The 24,246-nt window shown below is 44.7% G+C and overlaps 1 protein-coding gene across 1 annotated transcript in view; it reads left to right on the forward strand.

Annotated features, from left to right (window-relative positions):
* The first annotated feature begins 2,757 nt into the window (after positions 1-2,757).
* The window catches only part of LOC139361485 (disco-interacting protein 2 homolog C-like), a 225,944-nt gene continuing 204,455 nt past the window's right edge, over positions 2,758-24,246 (forward strand). Inside the window, exons 1-2 of the mRNA XM_071090068.1 lie at positions 2,758-2,816; positions 2,904-3,033. The gene's annotated coding sequence lies outside the window, so the exon portion shown is untranslated. The remainder of the gene's footprint in view (positions 2,817-2,903; positions 3,034-24,246) is intronic.

Consider the following 24,246-nt stretch of genomic DNA (forward strand, 5'->3'; position numbering starts at 1 on the left):
TGGGTAGAAAGACAGAGGTGGCCGCGGAAGCAGGGCTCTGCCTCTTGGAAGCCTGCACAACCGTCCTGCTTTCTTTCTTCAATATCCGCGGGGGGGGGGGGGTTAATTTTAATAAGCCCTGGAAACCAACAAAGCAGGAAAGTGCTAAGACATTGAGGTGTGAGATTTAAAATGACAACCAGCAGCCTCTCATTCTTCCTTCACTGAGGAAGGAAGGAACCAGTTGCCTCTTCGTTTTGGGGCTGCAGGGTATGTTTGGCAGCGACACTGGCCCTTTGTGCTGTGTGACTCATGAATTGAGATAGTTCTTTACTAAGTGTTTTGTGCAGTAGGTATGAAAATGGGGAAAGAGGGAGCACTGTCCGGGGTGGAGAGGCGTGGAGAGACGCTGTGATACATAGCGAGTCCTTTTCTTCTGGGCTCCTGGTTTTCAATCTTTTTCTTCTTTTTTTCCTAACAGCTTGAAAGATGATTTTTGTGTCTTAATTAAAAGATTGAAGACTGTGGGTCAGACCCAAACTAATTCCATTGGCATCAAAGAAAAGGATTCTTTACATATTTATCTATAGGCATAATTAATTTTTTTATTTTTTGCTGAATTATCTGGTTAGTCAAATCATACATTAGAGAAGTAATATTAAAAATTAAAAAATAAAAAATGTATCTGTAAACATATCCCCCTTCCATTCCAGTCTTTGTCTCTGTGTAATTTTAGAACCTTGGGCCATGATGTACATAGAGTTTATATTCTTTTAATATCTTGCTACTTCATTGTTTTCATGTTTAATCTTTGGGTTGATGTATCACAGGTTACTTGACCGTTTCTTACAGGTGTTTGTTTTAGTTTTTTTTTTTCCCTTAACGCTAATGTAAATTTGAGTGTTTGGATGGTAGTTTTAGCAGAATTTAAGGCAGAGTCTCAGTTAGGGTGATGGATCGATTTATAGTCCCTAGTTTGAGGAGGGAGGTGGCAATATGCCCTTTCTTCTAAAATTGATATGTTAAATCACAATGGACATTTACATGATTTTGAGCACTTGGGACTCCCCTGGGGTTCACTGGTATTGCAAGGTCAGGGCTGGGGATCTTCTGCTGGAGAGGCCCCCAGCGTGCCCAGCGCAGGGTCCTGAGTGTGTTGCTGCAGGACAAGCTCTGGGCTTTGCCCTGCAGCGGCCGTCGCTCTGGGAAGAGCTGGCTGCTCCAGGAATGAGGCCTATGCTCTGAAGCTCACAGTCAGCAGACCAGCAAAGGTCAGCACAGATGACCTTATATGAATCATTCATTTAACAAGCATTCATGGAATACACATTCCATGCAGTTGGAACTTAGAGTGGAAGGCCATCAGTTCACTGTTGTCTCAGCAGAACTTTGTCCCTGGGTCCCTGTTGAACTTAGAGTGGAAGGCCATCTGCTCACTATTGTCTGAGCAGAGCTTGGTCCCTGGGTCCCTGTTGAACTTAGAGTGGAAGGCCATCAACTCACTGTTGTCTGAGCAGAGCTTGGTCCCTGGGTCCCTGTTGAACTTAGAGTGGAAGGCCATCAGCTCACTGTTGTCTGAGCAGAGCTTGGTCTCTGGCTCCCTGTTGTAGCCTCTGCTCCTAGGAGGTGCACGGTGAGTGTTGGGGGACCCTCCACAGGCACAATTGCTTAACAAGGACCCCTCCCAAGGGTGTCAGCCCTAGGCCCTGAGCTCTGAAGAGGAGGAAGGCATTCCTGGGGCCATCTCCCCTTCTGGATACTGAGCTCTGCACAGAGAGAAACTCTTCCACATTCACTGCAGTGAAGTTCATACTTTAGAGACGGAGGCCTGCCTTCCCCAGAATTTCCATGGCCACAGGTGGTGGCCGCACCATGCGACTGGTGTCTATGTTCCCTGGAATTTCCGTGGCCATAGATGGTGGCTGTACCATGTGACTGGGGTCTGCATTCCCTGGAATTTCCGTGACTGCAGGTGGTGGCTGCACCATGCGACTGGAGTCTGTGTTCCCCAGGATTTCTGTGACCACAGGTGGTAGCTGCACCATGCGACTGGAGTCTGTGTTCCCCAGGATTTCTGTGACCACAGGTGGTAGCTGTACCATGTGACTGAGGGTCTGCGTTCCCCTGAATTTCCGTGGCCATAGGTGGTGGCTGTACCATGGGAATGAGGGTCTCTGTTCTCTGGAATTTCCATGGCCATAGGTAGTGGCTGTACCATGCGACTGGGGTCTGCGTTCTCCAGAATTTCTGTGGCTGCCGGCTGTGGCTGCACCATGCGACTGGGGTATGCATTCCTCGGAATTTCCGTGGCCATATATGGTGGCTGTACCATGTGACTGAGGGTCTGCATTCCTTGGAATTTCCATGGCCATAGATAGTGGCTGTACCATGTGTCTGAGGGTCTGCATTCTCTGGAATTTCTGTGGCTGCAGATAGTGGCTGTACCATGTGACTGAGGGTCTGCATTCCTGGAATTTCTGTGGTCGCACATGGTGGCTGTACCATACAACTGGGGTCTACATTCCCTGGAATTTCCTTGGCCACAGGCAGTGGCTGCACCATGCATCAGGTCCTCTGTCTCAGGAGTTGGTGCCATTGTCTCTGTTACTCCCTCGCCTGACACACAGAGGCAGTTCCTGACTTTATCACTCCCAGGAAACACACAGGCATCTGTTTTGGATCCTCGTTTTATTTCCCCATCACCTTTCTCATCAAAGGGAAATTCACATCCCTCTAAAGCTGAAAATGGTGTGGGGCCCCCTGGTGGTCTTTCCAAGGCATTATCAGCAGGTAAATTAGATCATGTGGGCCAGTGTACCTGAAATGAAAACAGAAAGGTAAGTCGTGTCACTAAGCTTTGGTGGGAGATTCAGGGTCTTTGTTAGTGGCAGAATCATCCAAAGTAAGTTGTTTGTTCACTGCAGATCTAGATGGTTGGCTGTGTCAGGATTAAACTTAGCCAGTGTCGACAGAGTGTCGCTTAATCCCTCACGGAAGCGTGTCAAGTACATTGAAGAATAGCTGCCAAGTCTGCTATTGTCGGGAGAGAGGCAGGTACGTCTCTCGCTTAGCCCAGTGCTGCAGGAGGCCAGGCTCACGTCAGGCTGTGCGTGTGAGTGGGTTGGATTTTTAGCACTCTGGGACGGTAAAGCACAAACATCTATTTTTAACTTGTGGGTGACCTTCTTCTGTGCTGCTTGAGTCTCTGTGGGCCTTTCTGTTTCCTTCCTGAGGAGTCTGTGCCGGGGTCCCAAGCGTTCTCTGGGCTGCACCTCCGCGCCTGCCCAGTGAGGAGCCTCCTCCTGGTGGCTGTGGGACTGGGCTGGGCCCACACTGTCAGCATCGTCTGGGGTAAGCAAGCCCGTCCTTCCACACCTCAGTGTCCCCAGCTGTTGAACAGGGCTAATCAACTGACCGTCAGGATTAATGGGGATCAGATGCGCTCATCTCATAGCCCTGCTTGGTAAATAGCCACTTCCACTCTGTCCTCCAATGTGCTACTCTAGACTTTTTCTTTACCTCCATTTAGCCAGGTGATTCGAGGTGACAGTGACTATCAAGAGGGATGTACAGAGGAAACCAGTGGAAGAGAGCTCGAGGAGCAGACATGGGCGCAGGGAGCACAGTGCGGGGAGCACGGCTGCAGGGAGCATAGGCATGGGGAGCACAGATAGGTGTAGGGAGCATGGGCGCAGGGAGCACAGTGCGGGGAGAACGGGTGTGGGGAGCACGGGCGTGTGAAGCATGGGTGCGGGGAGCACGGGTGCTGGGAGCACAGGGCATGGAGAGCATGTGTGTACTTGCTCTGCTCTGACAGAGGCTGCCGAGCATGTACTCTGTGCTCAGATGGGTCAGAGCCTCAGTGCCTCTTTTTAAAAAAAAAAAAAAAAATCTTTTTTTAAAGATAGGACTTCTGTCTTCCTGGTGGCCCCTTTTAGTCGATACTCTTTTAAGCCTGCTTTTCCAGAGAAAAGCTAGGAAGGATGGCCTATATAGGTTCCAGTCTGGGCATATCTGGAAGAATGGGTCTTTTTTAGGTTTGAGTCTGGCGTACCTGGGGACATCTTTGAACCTCCACTCAGAGTCCCAGAACCACGTGTAGAGACTCCCCAAATGTCTGCTGGGACTTTCCCCTCTGCTCGCGGATGATGAAGAGCAGCACCTCACCCTGCCACGACCTCTGGGGTCCTCCTTCCTGGAGGGCAGTGCCTTGGTGACCAGCGTGTGTAGGAGTCTGAGCTGGCACCTTCGGGCTATGCTGTGCAGTGGGGGCTCATGCCATGGGGCATTCTTGTGTTCTGCACCGGGACTGGTGACGTTGGGCATCCTCGTGCACTGTGGACCACATGAGGTGCACATGAGCCAGACAGCTCCCGGAATTTGGAGCCTGGCTCTGTCTCAGGCCACCCACCTGTCTGTGGCATTTTTGAGGGATTGTGGGGACCGTATGAGTCTGTGTCCCCACCCTCACTGGCTGGACACCTGTGCCAGGCTGGAGTTTTATGTTTCACCATCCCCTGTTCCGAGTTGTGTGAATATTTATTTTCATTACCTACTCTCATGAGCTTTCCTTTTTTTAAAAAAAAAAAATCGGAGACAGACTTTGAAGTCCCCTGGCCCCACCGTTCGTGGACCTAATGGTATTGCAGAAATTATGACTTCAATTATGTATAATAACTGGGGCTACTTTAAAAGTCATGTAAAGGAACAAGGTGGAGTAGCCATTTCAAGCTGTACATCATGCTGGATTCTTAAGTGAACATTATCAGGCTTTCAACACGTTTTCTCTTTTTATTTACTTTGGAGAATATAATGGATGCTCAGAAGCTGTTGGGATTTAGTAAGAGGAAGTTATCCTTAAGAAGCTATTTAAGCAAGGGGACAGTTGGAGTAAACGTAAATTATGAACACACACCTATTCCAAACCAGAGAAATAAAAGCATCAACTGTACTGGGGTTGAAACTTGGGTGCTAGTGTGTCTTTCCTGCCCACAGTGACTGTGGCAGTGCTGTGGGCAGGAAATTCTGGAAAGAAGACTTGGTGCCAGTGGTAATTTTTGTGACGATTCATTTGCTTTCAGCTCAAGTGACTATAGTCTTACTTGCAAATGGCTAGGTGTCCACCAATGGACCACAACACTGACATAGGACACATGAGAAATGACCCTTGGGTTTTTAACAATTATTATTTTTAATGGACACATTATAGTACATATCCATGGGATACAGTATGATATTTCAATACATGTTTTTCGTGTGTAATTAGCAACTCAGGGTAATTAGCATGTCCATCATCTCAAACATTTGTCATTTCTTAATGCTGGGAATATTTAAAATCCTCTCTTCTAGCTGCTTGAAAATATACAATAAATTGTAAACTATAGTCACCCTACAAGGCTATAGCACACTAACCCTTATTTTTACTATCTAGATGTAATTTTGTATCCATTAGACAACCTCTCCCTTTCTGCCTTCCCGCCGCCCTTTCCTGTCTCTAGAAGCCACTGTTCTACCTTCAGAGGGTAGAATATCATTTTCCTCATAGAGATCTTTAACCTTCTTGGTTAGATTTCTTCTGAGGTATTTTTATTTTTATTTTATATTTTTGTAGTTAAATGGGATTGCTTTCTTGATTTCTTTTTTCACTGGCTCATTGTTGGTCTATAGAAATGCTACTGATTTTTATATGTTGATTTTGCATTCTGTAACTTTACTGAATTTGTTTATCAGTTCAAAGAGATTTTTGCTGGAGTCTTTTTTTTTTTTTTTAATATAAAAGAGCACATTGTCTGAAAACAGACAATTAGAGTGCCTCCTTTCCACTTTGGGTGCCCTTGATTTCTTTCTCTTGCCTGACTGCTCTTGACTAGGACGTTCAGTGCTGTGTTGAATAGGAGTGGCACAAGTGGGCGTCCTTGTCTTGTTACAGATCTCAGAGAAAAAGCTCTTAGTGTTTCCCCATTCCCCATTATGTTAGCTGTGGGTTTGTCACATATGGCCTTTATTGTGTTGAGGTATTTTTCCTTCAGTGCCTCTTTTGTTGAGACTTTCTATCATGAAGCAGCGTTGAATTTTATCAAATGCTTTTTCTGTATCTATCGAAATGATATTATGGTTTTTGTCCTTAATTCTGTTGATGTGATGTAGCATGATTATTGATTTGTGTTTGATGAGCAATCCTTGCATCGTGGGATGAATCCCACTTGATCATGGTGTATAATCTTTTAGATTTGCTGTTGGATTCAGTTTGTTAGTATTTTGTTGAGGATTTTTGCATCTGTGTTCATCAGGGATATTGACCTACAGTTTTCTCTTTTTATTGTGTCCTTGTCTTATTTTGGTATCAGGGTAATGCTGGTCTTGAAGAATGAACTTGGCAGGATTCCCTCCTCTTCAATACTTTTGGAATAGTTTGAGAAGAATTGAAACAAAAATCTGTAGAATTCAGCTGCGAAGTCACCTAGTTCTGGGCTTTTCTTTGTTGGGAGACTTTTTATTATTACTTAGTCATACATGTTACTCATTATTGGTCTGTTTTAGGATTTCCGTTTCTTCTTGGTTCCATCTTGGTAGGTTGTACGTGTCCGGGAATTTATCCATTTCTTCTAGGTTTTCCAATCTGTTGACATATAGCTGTTCAAAATAGTCTGTAATGATCCCTTGTATTTCTGTGGTATCAACTGTCATTCTCCTTTTCTGTTTCTAATTTTATTTCTTTCGGATTTCTTTTTGTTTGCTTAGTGTAGCTAATGGTTTGTCTATTTTATTTATCTTTTCAAAAAACCAACATTTTTTTCTTCATTTTTATATTTGTTAGTTTCAAGTTTATTTAGTTCCTCTTTGATCTTTGTTATTTCTTTTCTTCTACCACTTTTGGATTTGATTTGTTCTTGCTCTTCTAGCTCATTGCAGTTCGTTGTTAGGTTGTTTATTTTAAATCTGTTTTTTAAATGTAGGAGTTTATTGTTATAAACTTTCCTCTTAATACTGCTTTTGCTGTATACCATAAACTTTGATATGTTGTGTTTCTGTTTTCATTTATTTCAAGAAATTTTTAAATTTCCTTCTTAATTTCTTCATTGACCCATCGGCTATTCAAGGGCATATTGTTTAATTTCTATGTATTTATACAGTTTTGAAAGTTCTCCTTGTTGTTGATTTTTTTTTAAATTAAACTTTGTGTTCTAGGGTACATGTTCACAATGTGCGGGTTTATTACATATGTATTCACGTGCCAAGTTGGTATGCTGCACCCATTAACTCATCATTTACATTAGGTATATCTCCTAATGCTATCCCTCCCCCCTCCCTCCTCCCCCCTCCCCACAACAGGCCCCAGTGTGTGATGTTTCCTTTCCTGTGTCCAAGTGATCTCACTGTTCATTTCCCACCTATGAGTGAGAACATGCGGTGTTTAGTTTTCTGTCCTTGCGATAGTTTGCTGAGAATGATGGTTTCCAGCTCCATCCATGTCCCTACAAAGGACATGAACTCATCCTTTTTTATGGCTGCATAGTATACCATGGTGTATATGTGCCACATTTTCTTAATCCAGTCTGTCATTGATGGACATTTGGGTTAGTTCCAAGTCTTTGCTGTTGTGAATAGTGCCGCAATAAACATACGTGTGCATGTGTCTTTATAGCAGCATGATTTATAATCCTTTGGGTACATACCCAGTATTGGGATGGCTGGGTCAAATGGTATTTCTAGTACTAGATCCTTGAGGAATGACCACACTGTCTTCCACAATGGTTGAACTAGTTTACCGTCCCACCAACAGTGTAAAAGTGTTCCTATTTCTCCACATCCTCTCCAGCACCTGTTGTTTCCTGACTTTTTAATGATCACCATTCTAACTGGTGTGAGATGGTATCTCATTGTGGTTTTGATTTGCATTTCTCTGATGGCGAGTGATTATTGTTGCAGGACTAGCCTCAGACAAAACATGATGGGAGGCTACATGTATCAGCTAACAGAACAAAACGTTTTACACTGCTTTCTCAAACAATGTCTGGAATTTACAGATAACACTAGTAGTTTTGGTCAGGGGTTAATATTATTATTATTATTTTAACCACCAGGGCCAGGTGGTGGTGCCAAGGTCGTCTAGCTATTTATCTTACTTCTGTTTCTTTCTAACTTTTTGTTTTCTCCCCCTTCTCCTGTCTTATAAACTAGGGAAAAGGGGAGACGGGGAAAAGCTGGGAAAGACAACAGGAGAAGTGGTGGTCTCATTCTATATTATGAGCATTTTTTCATGTCTCTATTGGCTGCATAAATGTCTTCTTTTGAGAAGTGTCTGTTCCTTGTTGTTGATTTATAGCTTTATTCTGTTAGAGTCTGAGAATATCCTAGATGTTATTTCAATTTTAGAAAAAATGTATTGAGAATTCTTTTGTAGCCTAGCATGTGGTGGATTCTAGAGAATGTTCCATGTGCTGAGAAGAATGTGCGTTTTGTATCTGTTGGATGAAATGTTCTGTAAATGTCTGTTAGGTCCATTTGGTCTACACTGGACTTTAAATTTGATGTTTTGTTGTTATTTTTTGTCTAGATGACCTCCAGTACTGACAGTGGGATTTTGAAGCTCCTACTATTGTTGTGTTGGTGTCTCCCTGTCTCTCTCTATACATATGTATGTATATATAAATTTATTTGAGACAGAGTTTTGCTCTTGTTGCCTAGGCTGGAGGGCAGAGGTGCAATCTCAACTCATTGCAACCTCCACCTCCTGAGTTCAAGTGATTCTCCTGCCTCAGCCTCCCAAGTAGCTGGGATTACAGGCATGTGCCACCATGCTGGGCTAATTTTTTGTATTAGTAGAGACAGGGTTTCACCATATTGGCCAGGCTGGTCTTAAACTCCTGACCTCAGGTGATCCACCTGCCTCCACATCCCTCCCAAAATGCTGGGATTATGGGCGTGAGGCACCACGCCCGACCTCTCTCTCTATTTAGATCTACTAATATTTGCTTTATATATCTGAGTGCTTTGTTGTTGGGTGCACATATACTCGTAATTGTTATATCCTTTTGCTATTTTGATCTCTTTATTATATAATTACCTTTTTGTCTCCTTTTTACAGTTTTTGACTTAAATTGTAATTGATCTGAAATAAATATGGCTACTCTTGCTTACTTTTGATTTCCATTAATGTGGAATGTGTTTTTCCATCCCTTCACATTTAGTCTATGTGTGTCTTTGCAGCTGAACTGAGTTTTTTTGTAGGCAGCATATAGTCGGTTTTTCTTGTTTTAAATTCATTCAGGCCGTCTCTATCTTTTAATTGGGAATCTTGGGATTATTTTGCTATTGATATCACAGTCCAGACATTAAGATTTTCTCACTTAAGTCGCTTGTACACAAATTAATATGAAGAGGAAGTAGAGTTTTTCTTTTGTCCTTTTGAAGAGAGTGATGGATTATTATTTTGACTTCATGCAAGTGAGGGACTCACCATGCCTGTTGGGATTTTAGAATTTCTTTCCTGTTATAAGGAACAGCAATGATCTGTAATGGGTTCCTGGAATCATCCAGTGATGGTCTGAATATCTTAAAAGTTTCCTTTCATGTCTCATTTTCTATTTCTCCCCTAGTAGCCATGCACCCGGGGCAGGACATGGCCTTACATTTCCTTGGTTTCTTGATGATTTCTTAGGTTTAGTGTTTGACACAGTTAGGATTCTGGATAAAATCAGCCCTTCTGGGAAGTGTGTAAGTCAAACAAGGACTTTCTGGTGGCGTTATACAGGTTTCCCATGCCCCGTGAGTACAGGAATAGCCCCCTGGGGAAGGAGAATGGGCACATGATGGCAGGGAGCCATTCTTGGATGGTCCCATCGTTCTGCAGGAATTGTCATGCAGGAAGAAGAAGCACATGGCGACTGAGCTGGTAGTGATTCTGCTGATAGTTTTGATCGTTATGATTTGCTCCTGAAAGGTGATGTGGGATGAACTGCAATATTTAGAATGCTGACATTCCTTGAAACAAAGATATAGAAAAAGGCTTATAATTGCATGATGCCTTGTAGTTTTCAGCTGCTCTCATGTGGATCCTTTTTCATCCTTCTGAAATGCTTTCCCAGGAGAGAGCGTTGTTCTTCGTGTATAGATGAGGAGCCTGGGTTTCAAATGGTTAGGAATTCAGTGCACGCATTGGAATCTTTAGTTTCCTGGAACATTTTCTATTCAAGTATAGACCACATGGCCTCTAAAGGCTGGCTCATTCTTAACACCGCGAATGGGGATCCAGCCTCACCTCTGGGGTGGGTGGCAGGAACTCCACAGCCATCCTGGGTGCTCTGGGGTGGGGTGGCTGAGCTGTGGCAGCCCCTCCCAGCTGAGCAGCAAGGCTGGGGAAAGCTCATTCCATTCCCCTTGGTTCTAACCAGGTAGAGGCTTACACTGCACATTTCCTTAGCTGGGAACCTTTAGAACTTTACATTTAAATCTAGTCTGTGATCCAGGGGGTAGACACATGGGTATTCACTGTACAATTCCTACATTTTTTGTATATTTAAAAAATTTTTTTATGTGTCGTGGATGACAAAAGAAATGAGACCCCTTTGAGTTAGCTTTTCTGTACAGCATCTTCTAGAATCAGGAGGCTGGACAGGGTTTAGTTTCATCAGAAATCTGAATCTTTCTGGTCAAGAGACGGCACTATTAAGTTCTTGGTTGTGTGGTTTCTGGGAAAGAAATATTCTAAATGAGTTCCAGGAATCACCTCTGTGGGATTTCTACAGGAAAAGTGACCACTCTTGAAGCTTCGCTGTCACTAACAAGAATAATGGTGACGGTTTCTAAGCTGTCTCCAGCCAATCTTTAGTTCTTTTATGCAGAGTGCTTTTATTCCAAGTGAAGTGCCCTTCTGTTTAATAGTGACCTCCAGTTATTACAGGGATTGCAGCTGCATTTGATGGACGTGAACCTGCTCATCTCTGGCTCCCCAGCTTCGCCTCTGGGGTGCGTGGCAGGAGCTCCACAGCCATCCTGAGTGCTCTGGGGTGGGAAGTCTCTAGGGGGAGTGGACAGTGCATGGCCGGGACGTTCCTGTCCGACGTTCCACACTGGTGTATGGGCGTCTCTGCCCTGTTTCCTCCGTCCGTGCGTCTGTGGCGTTTCCTCTGTTCGTGCATCTGTGGACTGTTTTCTCCGTGTGTGCCTCTGTGGCACGTTTTCTCCGTCCATGCGTCTGTGGCGTTTCTTCCATCCGTGCGTCAGTGGCGTTTCTTTCGTCCCTGCGTCTGTGGCACTTTTCCTCCCTCCGTGCGTCTGTGGCACTTTTCTTCCCTCCATGCGTCTGTGGTGTTTCCTCCGTCCGTGCGTCTGTGGTGTTTTCTCCGTCTGTGGATCTGTGGCGTTTCCTCTGTGAGTCTGTGGCCTGTTTTCTCCATCCACGCTGAAGGCCGTCACTTCTCTCTAGTCACCACTTACTGATCGCTCCCTGTGTGCTGAGCCTGTGTCAGGCGTGTGGCGTGTGTCACCTGTGTGGCAGGGGTTTGCGTGACACACAGGGACACACGCTTGGGGAGCTGCAGTGATGGGGTCATAGCCACGCAGCTCAGCCCTCGGTCTGAGGGTCTTGGTACCCACCCAGCTCTTCCCGAAGCAGCCTCGGGGCAGATCCCAGCTCTGCTTTCTCTCCTCGAGGTACCTCATGAGGTAAACTAAGCAAATCGAAAGTAGGAAACAGTTGTGAAATGAGGCCTGGGTTCAAGTGTGTGTGTTCATTACTCTTTACATGTTTACTTCACGTACCCCCAATGATATACTTTCCAGCTGGTATAACAATTAATTACCAGCCATTACTGGTACAAAATTCCATGAAGGATATTTGAGGAGGGCATAGTCTCAAAAACATGCTTGATTTTCACAGTTGTGATTTGCATGATAAAGCTCTCAGGACTGTGACTTTCTTTTGTTATCTTATTTTTATTTTTAGACCCTTGGGAGGAAGTTATTTAGTGATTACTTATAATTGTGAAAATAATGTAATGATTACAGAATCTCATTAGAATAAATACTATATTTTCTGTTCCTTATGTCAATGAAATCATCTTAATCCAGGCCGATGTTGGCAGGAATTGTCACGTTTAAAATGGGTAAGATATTTATGTGATGTGACGACCTCCCGTATTGTCTCTGGAACATATCAGAACTTTCATCTCAATTCTCACTTGTTGACACCCTACCTTGTTTTGTAATTATTCTTGTTTGCATCAGAATTTTGAATCCACGTACCTGAGATGATACTTACGTATGCATGTACGCATGCATGTGTGTGCATGTGTGTATGCGTGTGTATGTGCGTGTCCACGTGTCCATGTGCACGTGTATATGCATGTATGTGTGTGCATGTGTACATGTGTATATGAGTGTATGTGTATGTGCATATGCGTGTGTATGCATGTATGTGTATATGTGTGCATGCATGTGTGCTCATGCACACACGTGTATGTGTGTATGTGTGTGCACATATGTACACGCGTGTGTACATGTATAGGTACGTGTATGCATATGTATGCATCTGTGTGCACACAGATATACCTTTTCCTTTCATACAGGCTGTTTTGAGTATTGCTGTTAGGCAGTGACAACTTTCTGTTTCCTCAGTCAGAAAATGGGTAGCTCATCATTAATAAAGATGAGCATTCAACATCAAGAATAACTAAATACAAATGAAATTGTCATATTAAATAAATAAATTCCAAAACAAAGGCAATGTTCTGTACTATGTGTTCACATTGAACTTTCTTATAAAAATTGGTGTGAATGTTTCCCACTTATTGGAAATCACATGACTAGTTTAAGCCAAAACGTGGAATATTAATTAATTCTGTTTTCAGATCACTTTTGCATATTTATGATTGATCTGTTCTGCTGTTCTGGAAGCTCTGAAAACCACTCTGTCTTACTCTAGCTGGTGCCACGGTTGTGAGAATTCAGGGAAACAAGGTGTTTGCCAGTTTAAGTATTTTAGATCTCAAACTGCCTCTTTTCTGCATCATAAACCAGTCTTAAAGAAAGACATAGTGTGACTTGTAGTGGATTATGTCAGTTTTATTTTCTGTGGCTGAATCATCACTCTACATTGTGAATTAATGTTATTTTTCAGATCGTCTTTATAACACAGGGAGGTTTTCCAGTGTTGAGTGCAGGTTCAGTGAAAGTACTAACACTGTTACTACGGACTTAAACAGACTTGTTTTCTGAGGTGATAACCTTGGAGTCAGGCATTCAGTGTCCGCCCATCTCTTGGTTCCGAGTTCTCGGTCCCCTCCCGCTCTCCTCTCCCTGTACCCTTACTACTGTCTTACCTTCTTTTTGACTCCTAGGCCCTCGGAAGATGGTGTGTTGGGGGCAGGTGCCTGCTGTGAATCTTTGATAACTTTGGGAGAGAACTTTTTCTTTGGAGCAAGACCCCTCTCAATAAACTTTCAGTAGCCTGAGTATCATCTGTTGTGTGAACTATTTGTGGAAAATGTTCAGCATTTTTCCTTGGATTTTGACTGATCTTTCTCCACCTGCCAGTTTCTTCTCAGTTTGCCATGTCTGTACCCTCACCAACCCGTTCCAGCCTGGTTACGTGTAAAGTATTTGAAGCAGAGCTCTGCAGATGAGAGAGTGTGTGTCACCCCCCGAGTTCCCTTCCTGGCCTCTGAGTGTCGGTTGTGTTTTGTTCCGAGGGACGACTCTGAGGCTCCTGGCCCCTGTTTTGGAGTACCCCACACTAAAGTGGGTGTAAAATGAAAAATGGGTTTATGCTGTATTATTATAATTCATAGAGTAGATGATAAAAATGCTTGAATCTGAACAGCAACTGAAAATGAGGACATGGTACCAGTTTGGATGTTGGACGACTTTCTTGAAAAAAGTTTTCATCAAATTTAGAAACTGTGCGTGTGCTGTTTTCTATTTCATACTTAGAATCTGTATAGTGTGTGTTGTATGAATGTGTTGTATGAGTGTGTTGTGTTGTATGTGAGTTGCATGGGTTGTATGTGTGTTGTATGTGCATATTGTGTTGAGTTGCACTTATTGTACGTTTGAGTGTTGTGTGTTGTATGAGTGTGTTGTGCGTGTATTTGTGAGTTGCATGCTTTGTATGTTGTATGAGTGTTGTGTGTTGTATGTGTGTATGTGTATGTCGTATATGAGTTGCATGTATTGTGTGTGATGTATGAGTGTTTTGTGTTGTATGAGTGTGTTGTACATGTGTTTATGGGTTGCATGTGTTGTGTGTTGTATGAGTGTTGTGTGTTGTGAGTGAATTGTACATGTATTTGTGTTGAGTTGCGTGTGTTGTGTGCATGTTGTATGTGTTATATGTTGTATGAGTGTGTTGTACGTGCATGCTGTGTTACGCGTGAGTTGCATGTGTTGTATGAGTGTATTGTATGTGTATGTTGTGTTGTGAGTTGCATGTATTGTGTGTACGTTGTATGAATGTTGTGTTGTATGAGTGTGTTGTACGTGAATGTTGTGTTGAGTTGCGTGTGTTGTGTGTGTTGTACGTGCATGTTGTGTTGAACGTGAGTTGCATGTGTTGTACATGAGCTGTATGAGTGTGTTGTGTGTGTATGTTGTGAGTTGCATGTATTGTATGTATGTTGTATGAGTGTTGTGTGTGCATGTTGTGTTGTGAGTTACGTGTGTTGTGTGTTGTATGAGTGTTGTGTGTTGTATGAGTGTGTTGCATGTGCGTGTTGTATGTGAGTTGTGTGTTGTGTGTGCTGTATGAGTGCATTGTACGTGCGTGTTGTGTTGTATGTAAGTTACGTGTGCTGTATGTGTGTATGAGTGTGTTGTACGCACATGTTGTGTTGTGAGTTGCATGTATTGGTTATGTGTCGTATGAGTGTGTTATAAATGCACATTGTGTTGTGAGTCACATGTATTGGGTATGTGTTGTATAGGTTGTGTGTGTTTGTGTGCATTGTGTGTTGTCAGTGTTGTATAAGCCCATTGTACATGCGTGTTGTGTTGTGTTGCATGTGAGTTGCATGTCAGTGTGTGCCATGTGAGAGGCGTGGCATCCACATGACTGCTCCTCAGTGAGTCCTGCCTTGCAGCCCCTTCAAGCTTGTATCTTCCCGAGCAGCCTAGAAGCAGCAGCCTGTTTGCCTCTGCCCCTCCCCAGTGGGCCTCAGCCAGATCCTGTGCTCAGCCCCCGGCTGGGCAGTCTGCCTCTCTTGTCTCTCTCTCTTCTCTCTCATCGTCCTCCTGCGCCTCCTCCTTCTCGGGACCTGCATCCTTCCTCTGTGCTTCCTGGCAAGCCACACCTGGGACGTTGGAGTTCAGGCTGTCCTCCAAACCGTTTGCTCCTCTCTGAAGAGCGCCCCCCTTGACTGGCCGTGAGCAGCTGGAGTGGATTGCAGGGAAGGGAGGTGGGTGTTCCTGTAGAGACGCCAGGGTCTTACCTGGGGAGAAGGGAGCCTGCACTGGGCAGGCCGCCCTCCTGAGGAAGGGGATGGGGTGGGAGGAGGCTCTCGTGGACAAGGGGCCCACCTCCTGCCCTCCTTCCCTCTATCCCAGTCTGTTGTGAGGGAGGGCGGGACCCTAGGTGATTTCTATGCAGATCTTCAATTATCCACGCTGTGAAACAAATACTTCTGTTTTTAAGATCAGAGGAAATCTCCTTTGTTTGTCTGCCTTTTATTTTATTTTATTTTATTTTATTTTATTTTATTTTATTTTATTTTATTTTATTTGAGAAGGAGTTGCCCAGGCTAGAGTGCAGTGGCGTGATCTCGGCTCACTGCAACCTCCACCTCCCAGGTTCAAGCAATTCTCCTGCTTCAGCCTCCTAAGTAGCTGGGATTACAGGTGCCCGCCACCACATCCGGGTAATTTTTGCATTTTTAGTAGAGATGGGGTTTCACCATGTTGACCAGGCTGGTCTCAAACTCGTGACCTCAAGTGATCCACCCGCCTTGGCCTTCCAAGGGGTTGGGATTACAGGCGTGAGCCACCGTGCCCGGTCTGTCTGCCTCTTAGTTAGAACCTGTGTATTTTATGTTTTACATTTCACTTTTCTGGGTCAGAACAGTAGTGTTTCTTTTTCGTAGTGTTGCTATGAATGTCCTTTACGATTAGGAGACTGGGTTGGCTGCCCACTGGAGAGTGGTATCACTGGGTCAAGGTCACCATCTGCCGCAGCAGCGTCCAGAGTGTTTAGAGTCTTTCCTGGACGTAGACACCCTTTTGTCTGACATTCAGATAAAACCAATCACCACATTCAGATAAAGAGGTCAGAGCTGGGAACCGTTAGTGCACATCCACCTCTCCCGAGAGTGTTCACGCCTCTTCCACGCGGGGCTAGGCTGCTGCTGAGCATGGTTCTGCTGGCTGTGGCTGTGGCCTCTTTCCTCAACCACAGCCATCGCAGGCCTGCCACAGTTTTTATTCTTCTAGAAGAGAATAGGCAACACAAGAGAAGCAAGGTATGTTAGATATGAAACCGTTAAAAATTATTTCCTCAAACATTGTATATATTTTTTGCCCATACCTAATTTGATAGCAATTTTAAAAAGATTAAAATGAAAAAAAAAATTCCCCTATATTAAGTCTTTGAAAGGCATCCAACTTAGTTTTCATACAATTATTCTCTCTTTGGAGTCATACTTTATTGGTTTCAGTAATGTGTAACAAATGCACCAGCATAAACAGATTTAGGAGCAAACAGCAGCTTCGTAATTATAGTTCAGCTCGCGGGGCCCAGCTGTGGGGGTGCAGCCTGCGCCTGCCTGTGCGCCAATAGGGCTGGTCACCTTGAGCATCTGGGAGTGTCTGGGTAAGTGAGGTCTGGGCAAGGCAGCATCCACACACCTGCGTAGTTCTCACTTTGTCCACGTTATCCGGCAATGCCACAAAATTATCAAGTAAGTGTTCTCCAAGCGCATATTCAGTTAGTGTTTGGAAAGTGCATAGGTACCTCATACAGCACCTTTAAGAGGAACTAGGAGCCAGGAATGAGAGCGGGTGTGAGGCCTGTACTCTCTTTGCATAGATAAAATATGCATGTGCATATCTGACGCCAGAAAGTTAGATTGGGGCCAGAATGTGGAAGTCCTTACCTGTGCGATACTAGGGAACCACTGAGGGTTTCGGAGAGAATCGTGTCTCTGATGTGCGGCATGCCGTGGAGCCGGGGGGTGACAGGGCAGGCTCATGCAGGGCACTCGCCGTGGCCGGAGGAGGAGAGAAGGCAGCCAGTGAGCTGAGCAATTCGGTGCCTGGGTCAGGAGGGGAAGAGGGAGTACAGGAAGGCGGATGAAGCTGCGAGTCTGCACCCCGAGGTCGCCGTTGCGCTTTGCCGGAAATCAGGAGAAGCAAGTGTGGACCTGACTCAGAGATACTTAGAGACACCACTGCAAGCTGCAAGTTTGGAAATACAGGAGGAGGCTTGGGGAAAATCTGGAGCAGGGAGCATTTGGGAGCCTCTTAGGTAGAAGTGCAGGTCAAGTAGCCAGAGTGTGAGGCGTGCATGTCTGGAGAGAGGAGGCCAAAGGAAAGCCCACATTTGGAAATGGAGGAAGGGTTGGAAGACCCAGAGAAGGCCCTGCTTAGAGTCCAGAGAAGAGCTGGATGGCGCAGTTCACTAAAGCCCAGAGCTGAGAGTTTCCAGGAGAAAGTCCCAAGTGTTGCTGAAAACCAGGGGGCAGGACTCCAGTTGGAGCCTGTGAGGGGAGCCTGGCGGCCCTGATCCCTGAGAGCAGCCAGAGCCTGGGTGTCATGGTGGAAGTGGGTGGGAAGTGCAGGAAGCAGGTGGAGATGGTCCTTCAAGGCCTGGTGCTTCACACAGGTAGCCAGCTGTGGACCGAGACACAACTGGAGAGGGGCCTGAACCCAGAGCATCTCCAGGTGGAGGAGGGAGCCAGGAAGGGCAAAGGTATCCGGAAGAAAGGGGGCAGGCATGGAGCCAGGTCCCCAGGGAGGCTGCAGTCTTCTCTCTCTGTTCATGGACTGGTTGTTAGTTATTTTGAGTTCTCAAAGTCGTCCACTCGGTGCGGTCCAGAGAAAGTTCCCAGGGGTCTCACGCCGGAGCAGGCCTTGTGCTTTTCCGAACACTGTGCGTGTTGACTCAGGGTTACCGTCAATGGCTAATTCTAGCGTGTCTTTTGTTGAAGTCTGCAGAAGAGCCTCAACCAGCACCAGCTTTTGAAGAACTTAGAAAACTTGTGTTCTTCTGATTCTGGGATTTTTGCCTGAAATGCCTCGTATATTTTTGGCTAGGTGTTGTTAGCACTTGTGTTACAGCATTTGGAGCTCTGTATTTTTGTGATGTGCTAGCTGTGAGGATGTTTAAAATTAGATTCCTAGAAATCAGGTTATAGGAGCTCTCGGCCATGCTTCATGGGTTATGTTTTGACCCCTCATAGTGGACCCCGTTGCAGTGGCTATTCTTAGTATTTGTGGAACACCTGACTGGTGATGCTAGGAGAATGTGATTTGTTTTCTTTGTAAGTCTAAAGTCTAACGACCTTGTAGAGTCTTTATACCTATCTCTTATAAATCAGCTTTAATATACTTGAAAATGTCCTCATTGTGCCCTTGAAAAGCAGGCTCACATTTTAAAAGTCATCCTTTTAAAATCCTTTTCTGCAGCCTGTGCCCTTTGTCTGTTTTGTTACCTTCACTGCAACATCATGAAACAGGGACAAGGGCTAGAATCTATTTCATACACAGAGCTTGAAACAGGGACAAGGACTAGAATCTCTGTTTCATACACAGAGCTGAACTGTGCTGAGCGACCTGCTATGCTGACGTCTGTTTCTGTCATGAGAGGGAACCCAGGCCTCTTGACTTTTCCTTTTGTACATTTTCAAAAAGAATATTTTTTCCTCTCTTGGGTCCATTCCATTGTGGGATTCTCTCCTAAGGCTGTTTCTTTGCGTTCCATTTTGACAAGTATGATTTATTTCTGAGATGACGAAAGGGCAGTGAAAAGGCCTGGGAAAGAGAAAGCAGGAAGAGAAGGAATTGTCTCATGATTTTAGTCAGAAGGAAATCACTCAGACAGAAACGCTATTCCAAGTGGGTCAGATCCCAGGAAGTGGGATTGAATAAGTGACATGATATCGCACAACTGTTTTACATTCTTGCTGTTGCCAGGGGTAACGAAAAGAACGAGTATATTCATTCCGAGGTCAAATATATATCTTTGCTGACTCTGACTATAATTAGCAGAATTCGTTCAGTTCAAGTTTGAGAATACCTTTACAGAAGAGGGTCTTCGTGCACGTGTGCCTATTTCTATTTATATGTTCACACGTATTGGAGTATAAATGTGTGTGTGCTGTGTGTGAGACCTCATTATTTGAAACAAGAAATGTGCAGTAGAGCTTCTTAATTACGGGAAGGTACATTTGGGGGATAAACCACTTTGTTTAGAATTGAATAATGGGGTCTTTGAGGGATGTATATATGTATGTGTGTTTGCATTTATGTGTATGAAAGTGTGTATTGCATGTATATGTGTTGTGCATGTATGTGTGCCTTTGTGTGTAATGTACATGTGCATGCATGTGTATATGTGTGCATGTGTATTTGTGTTGCATGTATGTGTGTGCATGTGTTACATGTTTAGGCACGACTGCACATATGTGCAAGTAGGCATGCATGGATGCTCATGTGTATATAGTTATACATGTATATTTGTGCATGTTATGTCTACGCACTTACGTATGTATGTGTGTCAGAATGTGTATGTATATGCATGTGTGTGTGAGTGTTGTGTGTATGCTTGTGCGTGTGTGTTTGAATGTTGTATGTTTGTGTGCGTGTGTTTGAGTGTTGTGTGTATGTGTACGCATCTGTTATGTGGTGGTATTATGTGATTATGTGAACGGGTGTGCATGTGTGAATGTATGTATTGCATATAGGTGTGCGTGTCCATGTGTGTGTGTGTGTGTGTGATATGTGTCTGTGCATGCATGCATGTGCACATTTGATTTGTGAATCCTCTCTGGGAGGGGCATGTTCCTGGAGACAGTGCATGGGATCCTCCGCTGTCCTCTCAGGGAGAGAGACATTGTGAAAGTTCGAGCCATTAGGTAAACATGCCTGATGTTCTATAAAATATATATTTAAATATACCACTGGGGTTAAATATATGTTAAATGGGTGCAAAGCTGTTATATTGCATTAAAAGTCATGTTAGTACTTCCTGGTTAAAGGCTTTGTGAATGATTTCCTGTACATGGGACATAATACACCACACAGAATTACAGCAGGTCAATGGTATTTGCCAGGAGGTCTGGCTTATGATTGGTATTTCTAGTTGCAGACCTGCAGGTTGAGCTTTGCTGGACTTAGAGGAGGGTCATTGACTCTGCCCACTGAATGATACCAGCGTCTCTGCTGCTTCCTTTTTCTGCCGGCTTCATCCAGAGCTGGGACAGCTGCTCTCAGACGCATTGTACTTTTCTCTACATAAAAATCTGCAGCATTTGTTAGCAGTCCAGTAGCAGACCGAGTGGCAGGTCCAGGGGCAGGTCCAGCGTCAGGTCCAGCATCAGGTCCAGCGGCAGGTCCAGCATCAGGTCCAGGAACAGGTCCAGCGGCAGGTCCAGCGACAGGTCCAGGGGCAGGTCCAGCAGCAGGTCCAGTGTCAGGTCCAGCGGCAGGTCCAGCCAACTTTCCACATGGCCCATGTGAAAATGTACCCTCTCCCTTCCATTTTTTAAAGCAGTATCATTAGTAGAGCCTACTGCCATTTCTCCTTGAGCTCCTCACAGTGGATGGTAAGCATTTGCTTTATTAAAGCAAAGTTCCGTGCTCTTTGTGCTAAGTCCCCTCTGCCTTTCTGTGAGAGGCTAGAATTGGGATCGACCCTCAGCTGTGCCAGAGCCTTGGTACATGTCTCAGTTCTGGAATCTACTCTGTGCTTGTTGCCTTCCATCCACCGACAGCCGTCTGTCTTCCTGTCACTCCTTCAACATGGAGTCCAGCAGTGTGCACACAGGTGAGCCTGTGTGAATGCTGGTTTTGTAGGATCTTATCGGGACCTTAGTCATCTTTTCACTAGGAAACCAGACACTGCAAAGGACTTAAAGAAAAGCCCAAAGAAGCCGTATCAGTAGAATCATAGAGACAGAATTCTACAACCATAGGAAATGGCATTGATTATCATGAAATGTGCATTTATGTGAGGCATAGTAAAACATCACATTTCTTACTGGGTAAGAGCTTGGAAAAGATTATGAAAGTATAACTGACTCTACTCTTGTATCGTAGAACATGGTAAAATGATGCAAGGTATTGTATAGAATGGAACAAACAGAATAGAATTATATAGAGTAGCGCAGAATAGAACAAATAGCATAATGTTATATAGGGTAGCATAGAATAGAAGAAACAGTGTAACATTATGTAGTATAGTATACAATAGGAAAAATCGTATTACATGGTCTAGAATAGAACAAGTGGGATAGTATTGTAGAGTATTCAGTTGAACTAATGACGTAGTATTGCATAGCATAATACAATCTAGATTAGAACACACAGCATAGTATTAATATTACGTAGTGTGGTGTGGAATAGTAGAGTCGCATGGCACAGAACAGAGAGGATAGTGTTCTGTAGCACTGATGCAGGAGTTTTGCTGTTTAGCTCAGCTGGGTCCAGGTTCTTGTCTCATGACCAGGAAGAAACAGGCACGGGGACATCGAAGAGTGAGTGCAGTGGAACTCGTTAAGCTAAAAGTTAAGCTCTCAGCGAAAAGAGGGGTCCTGAGAGCAGATTGCTGGTCGCCCCCTTCCCAGTTGACTACAAGGGCTTTTATATAGAAGCTGATGGGGCTGGTCTCGCTGTCTAAGGAGCAAATATCTGGTGGTTCCACCCCATTCCCTCGTGTGCATGGGGACCTTTAGTCTGCTGTGAGCATGTTTAGGAGGGCCCCCCGTGCAAGTCCCCCTATCTGCACAAAACATGGGCTGGAGGCTCTCTGGGACCCTTCCCTTACTGTCTGCCTAAAGCAAGCTGGCTAACTCCTTTCTGTATAGAAGAAAATAGAATAGAATAGAACAGATAGTACAGCATTTTATAGTATGGAGTGAAGCTGTAGTATTCTATCATAGAGAATGGAATAGTATAGAATAGAACAAACAGATCGTACTAGTGTAGGATAGAATAGTAGCCTCAGGCAGCACGGAGCAGGGTTGTGCTCCCTATGTACAGAGTGTAACCACCAGGAGAGCGTTCTTCAGTGGGGCGTCACTGGCCCTTCATATTTCTTTGGTTCCGCGGAAATGAGGAGAGGAAGTTAATAGAGGGGGAGGAGGTTGGCTTTCTTACTTTTAAGGCGCTCATTACTTCTTGGGGATCATTTGATGGTCCCCTTTGGTAGTATTCTGTGAAGCAGTCTCTGTACTCTGTGTAGGGTGAAATGTGGGGCAGTCTGTGGACTCTGTGTAGGGTGAAATGTGGGGCAGTCTGTGGACTCTGTGTAGGGTGAAACATGAAGCAGTTGAGAAAGGATGAAGTCAGAAGTAGCTCAGCAGAGATGCACCAACTCTTACCTGGGAGACTGTGGAACAGTCTGTGGACTCTGTGTAGGGTGAAATGAGGTGTTTTGTGTGAATTGTTGTCTCATGCCTGGCACATGGCAGAGCCTCCGTGGATCTTGCCATCGTGAACCCTCTGATAACTTCTCTACAGTGCCGTCCACACTATAAATACCACACATTGTGGGAAGTCCAGGCCTTTTCAAAGGCTGGGTTTCATTTTAACAAAATTGTTATGCCCTGCTCATTTGGAATGGCCAGATCATCCTGCACTTCTGACTTCACCTGTCCAGCTGGGTACACCTCCCTGCGTGCTGCCAAGGTTTACGGCGGAATTCCCTGACGCCACTACCCTCACTGCCTGCACCTGAATCTGCTGTGGGGTGATTTCCTTATTGGACTTGTCTGGGGACCTCCTGAGGGGTGGATGGGTGAGGACTGGGTTATCTGGGGAAGGTGTTCATGGCATTCCTGTTTGCAGTCTGTGTCTCTGTTGGAAGAGATGCTTTTAGCACATCCGTTAATCCAGACGTGATTAGCAAGGAGTGTCTCTCCCAGGTAAGAGTTGGTGCATCTCTGCTGAGCTACTTCTGACTTCATCCTTTTTCAAGTCTGTTACAAAGAGAACTTTGGTTTCTCAAGGTTTAAGAATTGATGTCAAAGAGCAATTTAGTGTTCTTTTTGAGTCACCAGCCTTGCTGTGGATGATTCATGAGTCTTTGGTGGTTAGGGCCACAGCACAATCGGTGGGCCGTCTGTTCCCCACCCTGGTGGATACTTTCTCACCCAAAGAAATGTATTCTGTTAACATGTCTCAGTTAGAATATTTTAGTAGGAGACAGAGTTATGGCTCTTGTTTTAATTTGTAATAGATGATTACTGTAGCAGGGTCAAGGTTGAGACTTGCAGTGTAGCTCATGGAAAACATTGATTAGAAACACCCAAAATATATCACCAGCTTTGTTGCTGCAGCTCCAAGGGACTAGGAATGCATATATATTTTTTCTTTTGTTATTATTTATTGTTTTTATTTTTGAGACAGAGTCTTGCTCTGTCACCCAGGCTGGATTGCAGTGGCATAATCTCAGCTCACTGTAACCTCTGCTTCCAGGGTTCAAGAGAATCTTGTGTCTCAGCCTCCCAAGTAGCTGGGATTACATGTGCCTGCCACCATGCCCAGCTAATTTTTGTATTTTTAGTAGAGACAGGGGTCTCACCGTGTTGGCCAGGCTGGTCTTGAACTCCTGACCTCAAGGGATCTGCCAACCTTGGCCTCCCAAAGTGCTTACATTACACACATGAGCCACTGTGCCTGGCCACCATGATCATTTTAAATGTGGCACTCAATATCTGCCTTTTTTTTTTTTTTTTTAAGAAGTGCAAATGTTACCTCTCACACCTCTATTCTGTTGCTGGCCTGGGCTGGCCAGCAGGGTTCCCAGGCTCGAGGCCATGTCTGAAGTGTTGTTGGACAGTGTGGATCTGTGACCCCTTGGTCTTTGAGGACATGGGGCACCCCGAGACACCCACAGTCTTGCGAGGGCTTACGGCTCTGTGTGTGGCTGCTGTGAGGCAGCCTTCGGTGGGGAGGAAGGAGAGCAGAGCCCATCTGTCCTGGTGCGGAAAATGCCCAAGAAACCAAAGAAATGGTACAAAAAAACATCATCTGCCCTGGTGCCATTTCTGTAAAAAAAAAAAAAAAAAAAATTCACTCTGAATGTGGTTCTGTGCTTGAGGAGGATAGAAAATACCTGGA

This window comes from Macaca nemestrina, unplaced genomic scaffold (assembly GCF_043159975.1).
Source record: "Macaca nemestrina isolate mMacNem1 unplaced genomic scaffold, mMacNem.hap1 Scaffold_52, whole genome shotgun sequence".
Lineage (NCBI taxonomy): Eukaryota > Metazoa > Chordata > Mammalia > Primates > Cercopithecidae > Macaca > Macaca nemestrina.